This window comes from Stegostoma tigrinum, chromosome 17 (genome assembly GCF_030684315.1).
Source record: "Stegostoma tigrinum isolate sSteTig4 chromosome 17, sSteTig4.hap1, whole genome shotgun sequence".
NCBI lineage: Eukaryota > Metazoa > Chordata > Chondrichthyes > Orectolobiformes > Stegostomatidae > Stegostoma > Stegostoma tigrinum.
In genome coordinates, this window is record NC_081370.1 from 49,401,208 (window position 1) to 49,416,053 (window position 14,846).

A 14,846-nucleotide genomic window follows, 5' to 3' on the forward strand; every position below is an offset into this window, starting at 1 on the left:
AACTTTAAATAGGATCACACAGATAACGGAGCAATAATTGTTGAAGATGTCACCATTTAGAAGAAAAAGGCCATACATCAGAATTCATCTGAGGTGATAATCAGTGTACAGTGGGGTATTCTGTGGCTTTATTAATTGCCATATTATAATTGTTTTTACTTTGCTTGTCACATATTGCTGCCTGACAAATGCTGAAGAAGCAGGTCACAATGTAAGACACTGAGGAAGCACAGTGCTGCAGTACAATGAGGAGGGGGTTCTGACACAATGGATAACAACTAGCCATGAGTTTGGAATTGTTAGTATTTATGTGACAGTGATACTGTCAGGGAATAGCTATTAGGGGATGAGGCACATCTCCAGTTAAAAAAAAGTCCTGTTACAAGTGCCAGTTGCTATGCAGTCTCTTTTCCAGAGACCCAGCAACAGAGATTTTACTGTTGAAAGCTTATAGTCTGTCCACAAAAAAGACTCTGCACTTCCAGTTGCCTGTTGCTTCACAATAACATCATGTTTCCTGGCCAACATCTCTGTCTCAGGCTTGCTGCAGTTCTCCAATGCAGCTAGAAGAACAGCACCTCATTTTCTGCTTGGGAGCTCCACAGCCTTTTGGACTCAATATCGAGTTCCATAGTTTTAGGGCTTGAAGCACATTCTCCCATGAGCTTATGCCTACACATGCACTCTAGGCTTTGTTATTACACAGTGTGCTATTACACATTACACATTGTTAGCTATTGGTAGTTCCCCTTAGTCACTATTCATTCTCCCAGGCTGACTGTTATCTGTTCCTTAGACTGTCCAACTCTTTTTCTCTCTCTATGGGTGTCATCTCCACCCATCATGTACTCATCCCCAACCCACCACCTCCCCACCTTCTACATAATAAACAACATTGTACAAACAGTTCTGCGGAAGGGTCACTTTACCCAAAACATTAGAATCAATCCTGACAGTGTGGAAACAGACCCTCCAGCCCAACAAGTCCACAACAGGTCTTGGAGCATCCTACCCAGACCCATCCCCCTATAACCCACCCAATCTACACACCCCTGAACACGATGTGCAATTTAGCATGGGAATCCACCCAGCCTGCACATCTTTGGACCATGGGAGGAAACTGGAGCACCCGGAGGAAACTCTAACAGACACAGGGAGAATGTACAAGCTCCACACAGAGAGACGCCTGAGGGTGGAATTGAACCCAGGTCCCTGGCCGTGTGAGGCAGCAGTACTAAACACTGAGCCACTATTCCACCCTCTGATTTTGATTGACTGATGCTACCAGACCAACCGTGCTTTTCCAGCAATTTCTGTTTTTGTTTCTGATTTCCAGCATCCACAATTCCTCCAGTTTTTTTTAAAAAATATCTGTAACAACCTTGAGAGCTTCTCAATGCAAGGACAACAAATTGGCAACGTTGCATCTTTCTAATATAGCTTCTTCCTTTTTCATTTAGGTCGGCTCAAGGCCACAATGTGGCAGTGATTTTTAAATTTTGTAATTACATAACGTCAGTGATTGCAAATCAGCAACACATTTTATAACGACGCTACTTTTAATATCCACTGAAGTCCATAAAACAGTGAATAACCACAATAATGGGAAAGATGTAAAATGAGCTGTTGACTCCCTGCCACTTGTTTAACTACACTGTCACACAAAGTCAAAATTACCCTGTATGTGATAGCTTGCTCAAGTTTTAGCTGCCGAAGAAAAAAACAGTCAAGCTCCATCCAATTTTCATGCAGGACTCCTGGATCGAACATAAGCCGTTTGTATCCTGCGTTCCAACAAATCAACTTGCAATGATTAACGTGGAGAGTGTGTGAGCTGACTCAGCAGACAGTAAAGTCACAGGAAAACAGGAAAGGTGTGATGAGAGATAACAAAGTGTGGAGCTGGATGAACACAGCAGACCAAGCAGCATCTTAGGAGCACAAAAGCTGACGCTTCGGACCGAGACCCTTCATCGGAAAGGGGGGAGGGGGAGAGGGCTCTGAAATAAATAGGGAGAGAGGGGGAGGTGGATCAAAGATGGATAGAGGAGAAGATAGGTGGAGAGACAAGTTAAAGAGGCGGGAATGGAACCAGTAGAGGTGAGTGTAGGTGGGGAGGTAAGGAGGTGATAGGTCAGTCCGGGGAGGTCGGACAGGTCAAGGGGGCGGGATGGGGTTAGTAGGTAGGAGATGGAGGTGTGGCTTGAGGTGGGAGGAAGGGATGGGTGAGAGGAAGAACAGGTTAGGGAGGCGGGGACGAGCTGGGCTGGTTTTGGGATGCAATGGGGGAAGGGAGATTTTGAAGCTTGTGAAATCCACATTGATACCATTCGGCTGCAGGGTTCCCAAACGGAATATCAGCTGCTGTTCCTGCAATCTTCGGGTAGCATCATGTGGCACTGCAGGAGGCCCAGGGTAGACATGTCGTCTAAGGACTGGGAGGGGGAGTGGAAATGGTTCACGACTGGGGGGTGCAGCTGTTTATTGCGAACCGAGCGGAGGTGTTCTGCAAAGCGGTCCCCAAGCCTCTACTTGGTTTCCCCGATGTAGAAGAAGCCACTACGCGTACAGCAGATGCAGTATACCACAGTGGCAGATGTGCAGGTGAACATCTGCTTGAGGTGGAAAGTCTTCTTGGGGCCTGGGGTGGGGGTGAGGGAGGAGGTGTGGGGGCAGGTGTAGCACTTCCTGCGGTTGCAGGGGAAAGTGCCGGGTGTGGTGGGGTTAGAGGGGAGAGTGGAGCGGACAAGGGAGTCACAGAGAGAGTGGTCCCTCCGGAAAGCAGACATTCTTGGGGCCAGCACAGGCTTGGGGATCTCTTCATCGGGGAAACCAAGCAGAGGGTCTATTCCTATTCTGCCCCAGACTCATCAAGCAGCTCATCGACAGTGAGTGCAGAATTTAGAACTCAATCACAGTAACCAGTTGTAGGGCTTAACTTTTCCTGCTCCAACTGCTAACTAAATGTTCCCTACCTCCTTATTGTTGTTCTCATGAAGATTTTGACCGTCACTCTTTGAGTTCCAGAACCCTAGTCTTTTTTAGTTTTCTCACATATTCTAGCGATCAGATTAATTACCAATGGAATATCGAAGTATAAATATTTATCGGATGCAGGTTTCAGAAGCGTATGGAATGGACTTCCTAAGGAGGTGGTGGATGCAGGTACAAGTTAAAAGATATTTGGATAAGTACATGAATAGAAAGGTTTGGAATAATAGGGGCCAAGAGCAGACAAGTGAGACTCTTTAGTTTGCAATTATGTTCAGCATGGACTGTTGGACAGAAGGGTCTGTTTCTATGCTGTATGACGCTATGACGATGGCTCAATGTAAGCAGTAAAGTCACCATAGACTCACTACAGCATAGGGGTCTCCTTTCATTAAAGAGGGACAACTTGTGGTCCTACTTCTAGTTATTATGATCACTGATTGATAGTGGTAGATGTATGATGCAAACTACCAGCTTACACTGTAACACAGGCAGACTCAGTGCTGCAGTGGTAACCCAGAGTGAGCTCAAGGCATCCATACTGGCCAACATGCAATGTCATGCAGGTTCTAACTGCTGCCTTCACAGATGCAGATACCCATGCTACAGGAGAGAATCCAGGTCTCCACCATCAGTCAGGACTCTGTGCTCACTGAGTCACCACCATGTGGGAACAGCAGTCACTTCCTGGAGTTCAGGCAAGTTCTCCTCCCTCAGGATTCCAGCATTTCCTACACTGCTGTTGCCTGCCAACCAGCTAACCCAGACTGTTGTTGCACATGACGAAATAATGTGTTTCAAAGCTGAGCCTTTTTAGGGCCAGAGCTGCTCGATGCTGACTTACAAGATTATTCCAATTGGTTTGCATGAATGACTGCCATGTTCCTCCAGCTACGGTGCACAGGATCACAAGGTCAAACATATAGCTTCAGTGTAATGCATGAAGGTTTATTTTGCTCGTATTATTAAAAGGTGCGCTGGGATAAATTGTTATGGATTTTCTTTCGCTGGTCTCTTTTTTTATTTTTGGATGTTAGCTGACAGGAAATAGTGACAGTTCATTCCCAACAGATTGAGAGGGAGGGAGTTGTGGAGCAACTGTGGCAAAGGGATGGGATTTCAGTGGAACTAGAATCTGAGTAGCAAGCATGGACACTTCAATCAGAGCAAAGTGCCTTAGTTAATTTCTCCTTTTCTCCTCCTCTTCTTCCTGCTTGCTTCATGCTCCTCCATCCCAACCACCCAAAGCGGCCACCCCACAACCTTTGCTGCATGTCCTTGTTGTCCCGTGACTCAGATGAGACTGAAACAATTTCTCTTGTTACTTATGCTAGGCTTTCTCATTACAGGCCTCCAAACTCTTCTGAATACCTTGTCAACACTCAGCACCACATCCTTGTGAGATTGCAAATGTTTCTGTTACCATTTCCCATCAACATATTCTTGTACTCACTCTTGAGCGGTATCACAGAATAATTACAGTGTAGTAGGAGGCCATCAGGAAGGAACTGGAGAATGGACTTAGGAGATCTAGAAGGGGGTATGAGAAAACCTTGGCGGGTGGGGTTAAGGAAAACCCCAAGGTATTCTATATTTATGTGAGGAACAAGGGAATGGCCAGAGTGACGGTAGGGTCAATCAGGGATAGAGGAGGCAACTTGTGGAATTGCGTGGAGGTAGGGAGGTCCTTAATGAATACTTTGCTTCAGTACTCACCATTGAGAGAGAACTTATAGCTTGTGAGGACAGCATGAACCAGGCTAATATATTCGAACAGGTTGATGTTAGGAAGGAGGATGTGATAGAAATTTTGAAAAACGTGAGGATAGATAAATATCCTGGGCCACTCGGGATATACGCAAGGTTACTATAAGAAGCGAGGGAAGAGATTGCTGCACCTTAGGCGATGATCTTCGCATCCTCACTGTCAGCTGGAGTCGTACAGATGACTGGAGGGTGGCAAATGTTATTCCTTTGTTCAGCTAGGGATTGGGGATAATCCTGGGAATTACAGACCAGTCAGTCTTACTTCTATGGTGGGCAAATTACTGGAGAGGATTCTGAGAGATAGTATTTATGATTATTTGGAAAAGCACAGTTTGATCAGAAATCGTCAGCATGGCTGTGTGTGGGGCAGGTCAGGCCTCACAAGTGTCATTGAATTCTTTGAGGATGTGACAAAATACAATGATGAAGGTCAAGCTGTGGATGTGGCGTATCCGAATTTTAGCAAGGCATTTGATAAGGTTACGCATGGTAGGCTCATTCGTAAAGTAAAGAGGCATGGGATTCAAGGAAGTTTGGCAGTCTGGATACAAAATTGGCTGTTCAATACAAGGCAGAGGGTGATGGTAGATGGAAAGTATTCAGCCTGGAGCTCGGTGACCAGTGGTGTTCGTAAGGATCTGTTCTGGGACCTCTGCTCTTTGTGATCTTTATAAATGACTTGGATGAGGAAGTGGAAGGGTGGATTAGTAAGTTTGCTAATGACACAAAGGTTGGTGGAGTTGTGGACAACATGGAGGTATGTTGTACGTTGCAACAGGGCATCGACAGGATGAAGAGCTGGGCAAAGAGGTGACAGATGGAATTCAAACCAGAAAAGTGTGAAGTGATTCATTTTGAAAGGTTGAATTTGAATGCAGAATACAGGGTTAATGGTAGGATTCTGGGCAGTGTGGAGGAACAGAAGGATCTTGGGGTCCACATCCATTGATCCCTAAAAGTTGCTACCCAAGTTGATAAGGTTGTCAAGAAGGCATATGGCGTGTTGGCTTTCATCGTCAGGGGAATTGAGCTGAAGAGCGATGAGGTTTTGCTGCAGCTCTATAAAACTCTGGTTAGACCAGACTTGGAATATTGTGTTCAGTTCTGGTCACCTCATTATAGGAAGGATGTGGAAGCTTTTGAGAGGATGCAGAGGAGATTTACCAGGATGCTGCCTGGACAGGAGGACAAGTCTTATGAGGAAAGCTTGAGGAAGCTAGGGTTTTTCTCACTGAAGTGGCGAAGAATGAGAGATGACTTGACAGAGATGTACAAGATTATGAGAATCATAGATAGAGTGGATAGCCAAAGACTTTTTCCTAGGTGGAAATGACGATTACGAGGGGGCATAATTTTAAGGTAATTGGAGGAAGATATAGGGGAGATGTCAGAGGTAGGTCCTTTACACAGAGAGTGGCGGGTGCATGGAATGTGCTGCCAGCAGTGTTAATGCAGTCAGATACATTAAGGACATTTAAGCAACTTTTGGATAGGCTCATGGATGATAGTAAAATGTAAGGTATGCAGGGTAGTTTGATCTTTGAGCAGGGTAATAGGTCGGCACATCATGGGCCAAAAGGGTCTGTACTGCGCTGTACTGTTCTATGTTCTATGATCTGTTTCGTCCATTATGCCTGCAGAGGCTCTATTATCCGTCCAGGCCTTACTTTCTAATGTCAATGGCAAACCTTTACCCCGTGCCCCTACAAATCCAAAACCCTCTTGAATGTTTCAGTTAAACCTATCATAAACAAAAGTTAAATGAACGGCGCTCAGATATCCCATGCTGTTCCCTTTAAAGTAGTGCTAGTGGGGATTCCATTGCGGAGTTTAGCCGCAAGTGTCTAAAAAAGGCCATTAATTGAATCAACATGTTCCTAAATGGCAGTTTACACGCCAAATTAGTTTGGATGCCGTTTAATACCACAACCCCAAACCCTCTCCAAAAACATGACTAGCCTTGTGTGAAATTCTGAACCATCAGCCCGAAGTTGGGATTATAATGCAGGTTAAAGACATGATAAATTCCCTGATAAAGCATAAAGAAAACACTCACAAGAATTAAAGCCTTGAAACTCTGAACCTCCCCAGGCACAATGAAAACAAAGCTAATTTTAGATTCGGAAATCAAACAATGCAGTTGACCTCGTGGACACAGCAATGACATTACTTGCGGTAATGCTGTGTCAGAGCACTGGATGAACAGAATTTAAAGTTATTTGGCGAACGTGGCCTCCAGCTAAATAAATAAGGAGTTGTGTGAGTGAATCTCCATTCGATTGAGTGAAAATAGGACATGTTTCCCTGTTTGACTTGAGCAGTCAAACGTGATGAGTTTTTAAAAAAAGTTTTGAGATTTACGCTTAATAGTTAAGGGCAATGGGTGTCATGACGTCAGTGATAAATTAATTGCATTCATTTCAAAAATTGTGCTTTAGCTAAGTTCAACCTGATCTATTTCAAGTTCACCCGCAATCAGAATTTATTACCTTCTGTAAGTGCAATGCCATATTTCAATACATTTTAATCACTTTAAAATTGTATTTTTTTTCCCAGGACTGAATTTACAATAGACTTTATACAGAGAAAGAGATTAGAGCGGACATTCAGTATATCATTAATTTTACAAACGAGTGGGCGAAAGTAGTCTGGACACTGAAGGTACTTTTATAGCTTTTAGTGCTTTGCCTCATATTCCAATGTAAGTCCCTTGTAGCTGATAATGATATTGAAAACTAATTCTATCAATCTCTTTAATTGTCAATGCTAGATACGTAATTCATTGACAATTTTTCACTTTCTCAGCCATATTATCTGCTACTGATTAGCAAGAATCTCTCCACACCACTTCTGGAAGGCATACAAAATAGAGTGTGATGACCTCCATGTGGAGATGGGCTTTGTCACGCAGTTCCTAGAATCCCTATAGTATGGAAGTAGGCCATTTGGCCCATTGAGCCCACCCTGACCCTTCAGAGAGTGTCTCATTTAGACCCACTCCCATATTCTACCCCTGTAACCTTGCATTTCCTATGGCTAATCCACCTAGCCTGCACATCCCTGGACACTGTGGGCAATATCGCATGGCCAATCATAGAACCTGCACATCTTTGGACTGTGGGAGGAAACCCACTCAGACATGGGGAGAGTGTGTAAACTTCACACAGACAGTGACCCAAGGTTAGAATCAAACCTAGGTCTCTGCTGTAGTGAGGCAGAATTGCTAACCACTGAGGCACCATGACTCCCCAGAAAAAATGTAACCCATGTTGCCAGAACATTAGTCTGGGAATCTGGACTACTAGTCCAATGACATTGCCACTACACCATTACCTCCACTCAGTCCAAAGACATTTCCATAACACCATTATGACCCCTTCAGCATAGGCCCTGTAAGATTCTGCTCTACATGATCAATGATACTGTTGGATGAGGTAATATTTCTGAGGGATATATATTCATGTTGCATTGGATCCAACCTCTCTACTGACGTTATGCATAGAATGTGGGTAGAGGTCTATTGTCGCTGACAGAGGGAGTTGATATGTAGATATCAACTCCTTACGGTCCGAGTAATTATACCTCACCAATATAATTGTACTGAATATGTCCATGCAATAGCCTTTTTTTTGTTATTGAAGAATAGTCTTACTTTCTGTAGATACTCTATCGAGGTATAGTATCAATAATTATTCACTACCGACATTTAGGTCCAAGATGAAGGAGGATTGATGACAGTAAACCATCTCAAACAACCCCCACACAGAGTCAGCGACTAGCAAAGGTGGCGAATGCCAAAGGGTTTTAGGATGTTCATACAACTTGTTTGTACCAGTGTAGATCTGACACCCACAATGAGATGAAGAACTCCAGAAGACACAGAAGAGAAGAAACAAGTTTAAGCGAGTGAGTTTACCATTTTAAGGGCGTTTCTGCTTTTATAAGACAGTCAGCTGTCAGCTGCAATGCGATTCCTGACAGAGGGAGACAACAGCAGGTGTGGAAGCAGCAAAATAGCAAGTTCAGCACACCAAAGGCAAGACTTCATTTAGAAGATGGTAAGACATGCTGGGGCAAAAATTTGGGCTGTGCAAGGAGAGAAAAGCCAGCCAAGTTTGAAAATACAGAAGGATAAGCAGAGGAGGCTCTTTCTGGACTAATCTTATTATTAATAATAATAAGTTGGCCCTTCAAACAATTCCTTCTTTATCCTGGCTGTGATGAAAGAGACCTTGTTTTGTGTTTCAGTGTGCAACATTCTTTTCAGGTAACTAAAGAGAGTTGGGGCAGGACATTGGTGAGGCCACTTTTACTATACTGCATTGAATTCTGGTTGCCCTTCTATAGGAAAAATGTTGTTAAACTTGAGAAGGTGCAGAAAATATTTACGAGGATGTTACTGGGCCTAGGAGTTTTGAGTGATAGGGGGAGGCTGAATAGATTGTGGTTTTTCTCCCTGGAATTTCGAAAAAGTATTAGTATCTCTATGCAATGCAAAATGCCCGTATTCATACTTAAGGTGAAACATTGAGGAGATTCCAAAAATTGTAGCAAATTCTAATAATCTTTACTTTCCATTCAATCCATACTCAGGCTTAACCAAGCTAGAACATAGAGCACAGATTAGTTAGCAGACTCAGATGATCAACCAATGGACAATTTCAACAGAAAACATCACAAAATACAATGTTATGATGTTATGATGTTATGGTCACCTGTTAAAACAGCAGCTGGCTAACATTGGAATCAAATTTACCCATTTAAAAAATGCTCTGCAGATATTTGCCAGCATTAGACTTATGTTAAGAAAAAAACGATTTAGTTAAAAGGCATTATACATCCTGAAACCATGAGCCACAAAAGTTTTACACTAATTATTGCTACAACCAGGCTTAAAAGTAGATGTATGCTAATTCTAAAAAAATAAACTGAGTGAGATAGATTATTCATGAGAAAAAGAATGTAAGGTACATATGAAGATCACTTATATTCATTTCTCTCTGGATGTTGGATTGTTGAAACATAGAATTGCTAATGACTACATGAAATTGTGTGTTCTCATTAGCAGCTAACAGAAATGCAAGTTCGCTTGAAACTAATGTAGCCTATCCACTTCATTGTTGCAGATGATGCTTCTAGAGACTCCCTGTGGATTCTTTTTGACATATTAATGAGCTTTTCACAATCATTTATATTAATAATAATAAGGTGACCCCTCAAACAATTCATTCTTTATCCTGGCTGTGACGAAAGAGAACTTGTTTTGTGTTTCAGAACACAACATTCTTTTCAGGTAACTGCATAGAATCATACTCATAGAGTGTTAGAGTCACACAGCACAGAAACAGACCCTTCAGTCCAACCAGTCCCTGCTGAACATAATCCCACAGTCCCAACTGCCTGCTCCTGCCCCACATCCGTCCAAACCTTTCCTATTCATGTATGTATCCAAACGTCTTTTAAACATTGTAACTGTACCCACATCCATCACTTCCTCAGGAAGTTCATTCCACAAAAACCACCCTCTGTAAAAAAATTGCCCCTTATGACTTTTTAAAATCTCTGTTCTCTCCCCTTAGAAATATGCCCCCAGCCTTGAAATTCCCCATCTTAGGGAAAAGATGGCTGCCATAAACGCCATCTATACATCCATTAACTCCAAATTTAAGTTTTATGAGCAAATGGAAGAGAAATGGCAACAACCAAATGAGCACATAAGCGTCACATGCAAAAACAGAAATTGCTGGAAAAGCTTATCAGGCCTGGCAACATCTGTGGTAATGTCCTGTACAGCCGCTACATGGCCCCTCAACTCTTACACTCAGTGCACTGACCAATAAATCCAAGCATACCAAACAGGTCAAATTGAAATCAATACTTCACTCCATAGGCCATAGTTGGTGTTGGAGATGAAGGAAGTAGGAAGTTTGATAAGTATCCTCATAGCAGTGGAATATATTTACAGCAGGAAAAAAGTCACGAATATCAACGTATGCTGTAATTGAGGAACCAGTTAATTGGCTGATTCGAGAAAACAGAGTGATGCCAACAGCAACAATTCAATTCCTACACTGGCTGAAGTTACAATGAACAAGTCTTGTTCTCAACCTCTCCCTTTGCCTGAGGCATGGCGACATTTAGTGTTAAATCACCATGAGTGTTTTCTCTCTGTGTCTAATGAAAGAGCAGCTGTGTGGTTTGATAAGACTTTGCTGACATTACCTGTCAATTGATTATGCCACAACATCACCACTGGCAAGATAATAGTAAACATTACAATTTAGTTGCATTCATTATTTACATTGGCATAAGCAGTTATGTCCAATTATTTCATTTACACGTCTTGTAATCCCTTTTCCCCAAAACCTCATCTTGAATTGTTCTGTGTAATTCCAATGAAAATGGACTCAGAAATCAGGTGTAATCCATATGGAGGAGCAAAGGCAGAGTAAAGGAAAGAGTGGGAACTGTGGGACTTTATCTTTCTCTTCATTAGATCCATACTTATTTAGGGCAGCTCAAGGGACATGGCTGAAGCACTAAACCCATTAATTCTGTGTCTGATACTATCTGTTTCACTAACACCTGAAGAAAGACTGAGGCTCTGAAAGCCTGTGTTTTCAAATAAACCTGTTGGACTCTAATCTGCTGTTGTGTGATTTCTGACCCCATTAAAAGGAACAACACAGGTTGAAAACAACAGGGGAGAAGCAAAAGTTTATGAATGGAACAAGAAGTTATATTTATGTAGTGCCAGACTTCACTTTAAAGAGTCATACATTGTCATTTAAAAGAAAATTCCCATTTGGTCTTTTATCAGTGGCCTGGTCAATGTCAGTAAGAGATAATTGTCTTTGCTAATGTTATTACTCTCCACAGAGTGATTAGCACTGCATCGAATAGCCAAGCAGTGACTGAGTCACTGCTGGCAGTTATAGACAGATTTAGACAGTGGGAAGATAAATGGCGTGTTATCTTAAACGCTAAGAAAACTGTCAATAATTCTGAGAAAACTGACTTTGAAGTTACCTGATTGTTCCCACTTTGAAAATGAATTCAACTCCTGCTTTGGTGTGTCTTCTAAGGTGTCAAACTCTTGCTTATGTTTACTGTATGAAGGTGCTGAAATGATTTCTAACCAGGCTGAAGGAAACAGCAGGAGTGGGTCAGACTTAGCAAGACTGACACGGATATTGCATTTTCCCAAACATTTAATACCAATTAAAATTTAGAAAATGGCATTGTGTTTATTTCCTAATGAAATTGAAAAAAAAGTTGCATCCTTCAGAAAATTTTAAGTAAGCAAGCAAGCAACTGGTAACTTAAAAAAGATGAATATATATATAAGAAATAGCAGGAATTGCAGATGCTGTTTCAGAAATAGTATGAAGCCCAAAACATCAGCCTTCCTGCTCCTGTGTTGCTGCTTGGCCTGCTGCATTCATCCAGCTCTACACCTTGTTATCTCTAAAATATATATAAGACGTTCCATTATATTTTTGATGATAATGAAAGGTTGAGGTGAAGAAATACGGTTTAATGTTCAAAACATTTAGATGGAAAGATGGAAAAATTATCAGATTATATTGAATCAGACATTCCACTCCCGCACATCCCAGATGTCCAAGTTCTTCAAGGACCGCAACTTTCCCCCCACAGTGATCGAGAGCGCCCTTGACCGCGTCGCCCGTATTTCCCGCAACACATTCCTCACATCCCGCCCCCGCCACAACCGCCCTAAGAGGATCCCCCTCGTTCTCACACACCACCCCACCAACCTCCGGATACAACGCATCATCCTCCGACACTTCCGCCATCTACAATCCGACCCCACCACCCAAGACATTTTTCCATCCCCACCCTTGTCTGCTTTCCGGAGAGACCACTCTCTCTGTGACTCCCTTGTTCGCTCCACACTGCCCTCCAACGCCACCACACTCGGCACCTTCCGCTGCAACCGCAGGAAATGCTACACTTGCCCCCACACCTCCTCCCTCACCCCTATCCCAGGCCCCAAGATGACATTCCACATTAAGCAGAGGTTCACCTGCACATCTGCCAATGTGGTATACTGCATCCACTACCCGGTGTGGCTTCCTCTACATTGGGGAAACCAAGCGGAGGCTTGGGGACCGCTTTGCAGAACACCTCTGCTCAGTTCGCAACAAACAACTGCACCTCCCAGTCGCAAACCATTTCCATTCCCCCTCCAATTCTTTAGATGACATGTCCATCATGGGCCTCCTGCAGTGCCACAATGATGCCACCAGAAGGTTGCAGGAACAGCAACTCATATTCCGCCTGGGAACCCTGCAGCCTAATGGTATCAATGTGGACTTCACCAGTTTCAAAATCTCCCCTTCTCCCATCGCATCCCTAAACCAGCCCAGTTCGTCCCCTCCCCCCACTGCACCACACAACCAGCCCAGCTCTTCCCCTCCACCCACTGCATCCCAGAACCAGTCCAACCTGTCTCTGCCTCCCTAACCTGTTCTTCCTCTCACCCATCCCTTCCTCCCACCCCAAGCCGCACCCCCATCTACCTACTAACCTCATCCCACCTCCTTGACCTGTGCGTCTTCCCTGGACTGACCTATCCCCTCCCTACCTCCCCACCTATACTCTCTCCACCTATCTTCTTTACTCTCCATCTTCGGTCCGCCTCCCCCTCTCTCCCTATTTATTCCAGTTCCCTCTCCCCATCCCCCTCTCTGATGAAGGGTCTAGGCCCGAAACGTCAGCTTTTGTGCACCTGAGATGCTGCTGGGCCTGCTGTGTTCATCGAGCCTCACATTTTATTATCTTGGAATTCTCCAGCATCTGCAGTTCCCATTATCTCAAGATGATCAGAAGATTAGATAGGATGGACAGTGAGAGTCTTTTTCTGAGGATGATGATGTCGGCTTGTACGAGGGGGCATAGCTGGAAATTGAGGGGTGATAGATTTAAGACAGATGTCAAAGGCACATTCTTTACTCAGCGAGTGGTAAGGGTGTGGAATGCCCTGCCTGCCAATGTAGTTAACTCACCCACATTAGGGGCATTTAAACAGGCCTTGGATAAGCATATGGATGATGATGAGATAGTGTAGGAGGATGAGCTTAGATTAGTTCACAGGGTCGGCGCAACATCAAGGGCCAAAGGGCCTTTTCTGTGTTGTATTGTTCTATGTTCTATGTTCTAATTAACAAATCAAAACCAGAGTAAATTTAACCTCAATGTCTCATCTCTGGATGTCAGCTAACTGTGCTCAAGATTGACAGGGAGTATCAGATAGCCAATGGGCAGGGATAAAGAGTCAGGCAGGAGGGAACTGCTGGTTGGTGCCAAAGGAGGTGTACCAGTAAGAAGTTAATCTTTGCTAGTGGAATGACATTAAGATAATTTCATTGACATTGTTAACAAAATGCTCCAAAAAAAATGAAGCATCCTGGATCCGTGTCATGAGCAACCTTTATAGATTTGCATCATTGGGATGTAGAAAGAGAATAGTTAAAAGTTAACAGCATTGCTATGAGTTGAGACTCTCCTGTAGGCCAAATCAGTCAAGGGCAGCAGATTTACTTTCTTAACAGACATTTCTTTTCACCACAATGAATGCTTTTATGGTGACCATTATTCAGGCCAGTTTTCAATTCCAGACTTGATTACTTGAAGAAAGGTCCACTAGCTGCTGAGGTAGGACTTGAACTTCTGTCATCAGAGCATTAACTTGTACATTCAAATACTAGGTCAGAAGCCACATGACACTAGGTTACAGTCCAACAGGCTGGGCTTCTGATCTTGCTCACCCCAGTCCGACACCGGCGCCTCCACGTCATTTGAAGTACTCATCCAGTAACATTAATATTATGACTCCTCCTCTGGTTCCACGCATTACAATTGAAATTTGAATTCTTACTATTAAGGATTATCATCCATGCTCTCTTTTTTTTAACCAATTAGTAAACCAAATTTGCAGGTTCAGCTGCATCTCAGAAGCTTTTTCTTAATCCCTTGGCTCAGTGCCGAGACTTTGTCAAATAGTTTCAGAAAATAGGGCATTCGAGAGCTGACTCTGCTACTGTTAATTTTGTTTTCAAATTTTG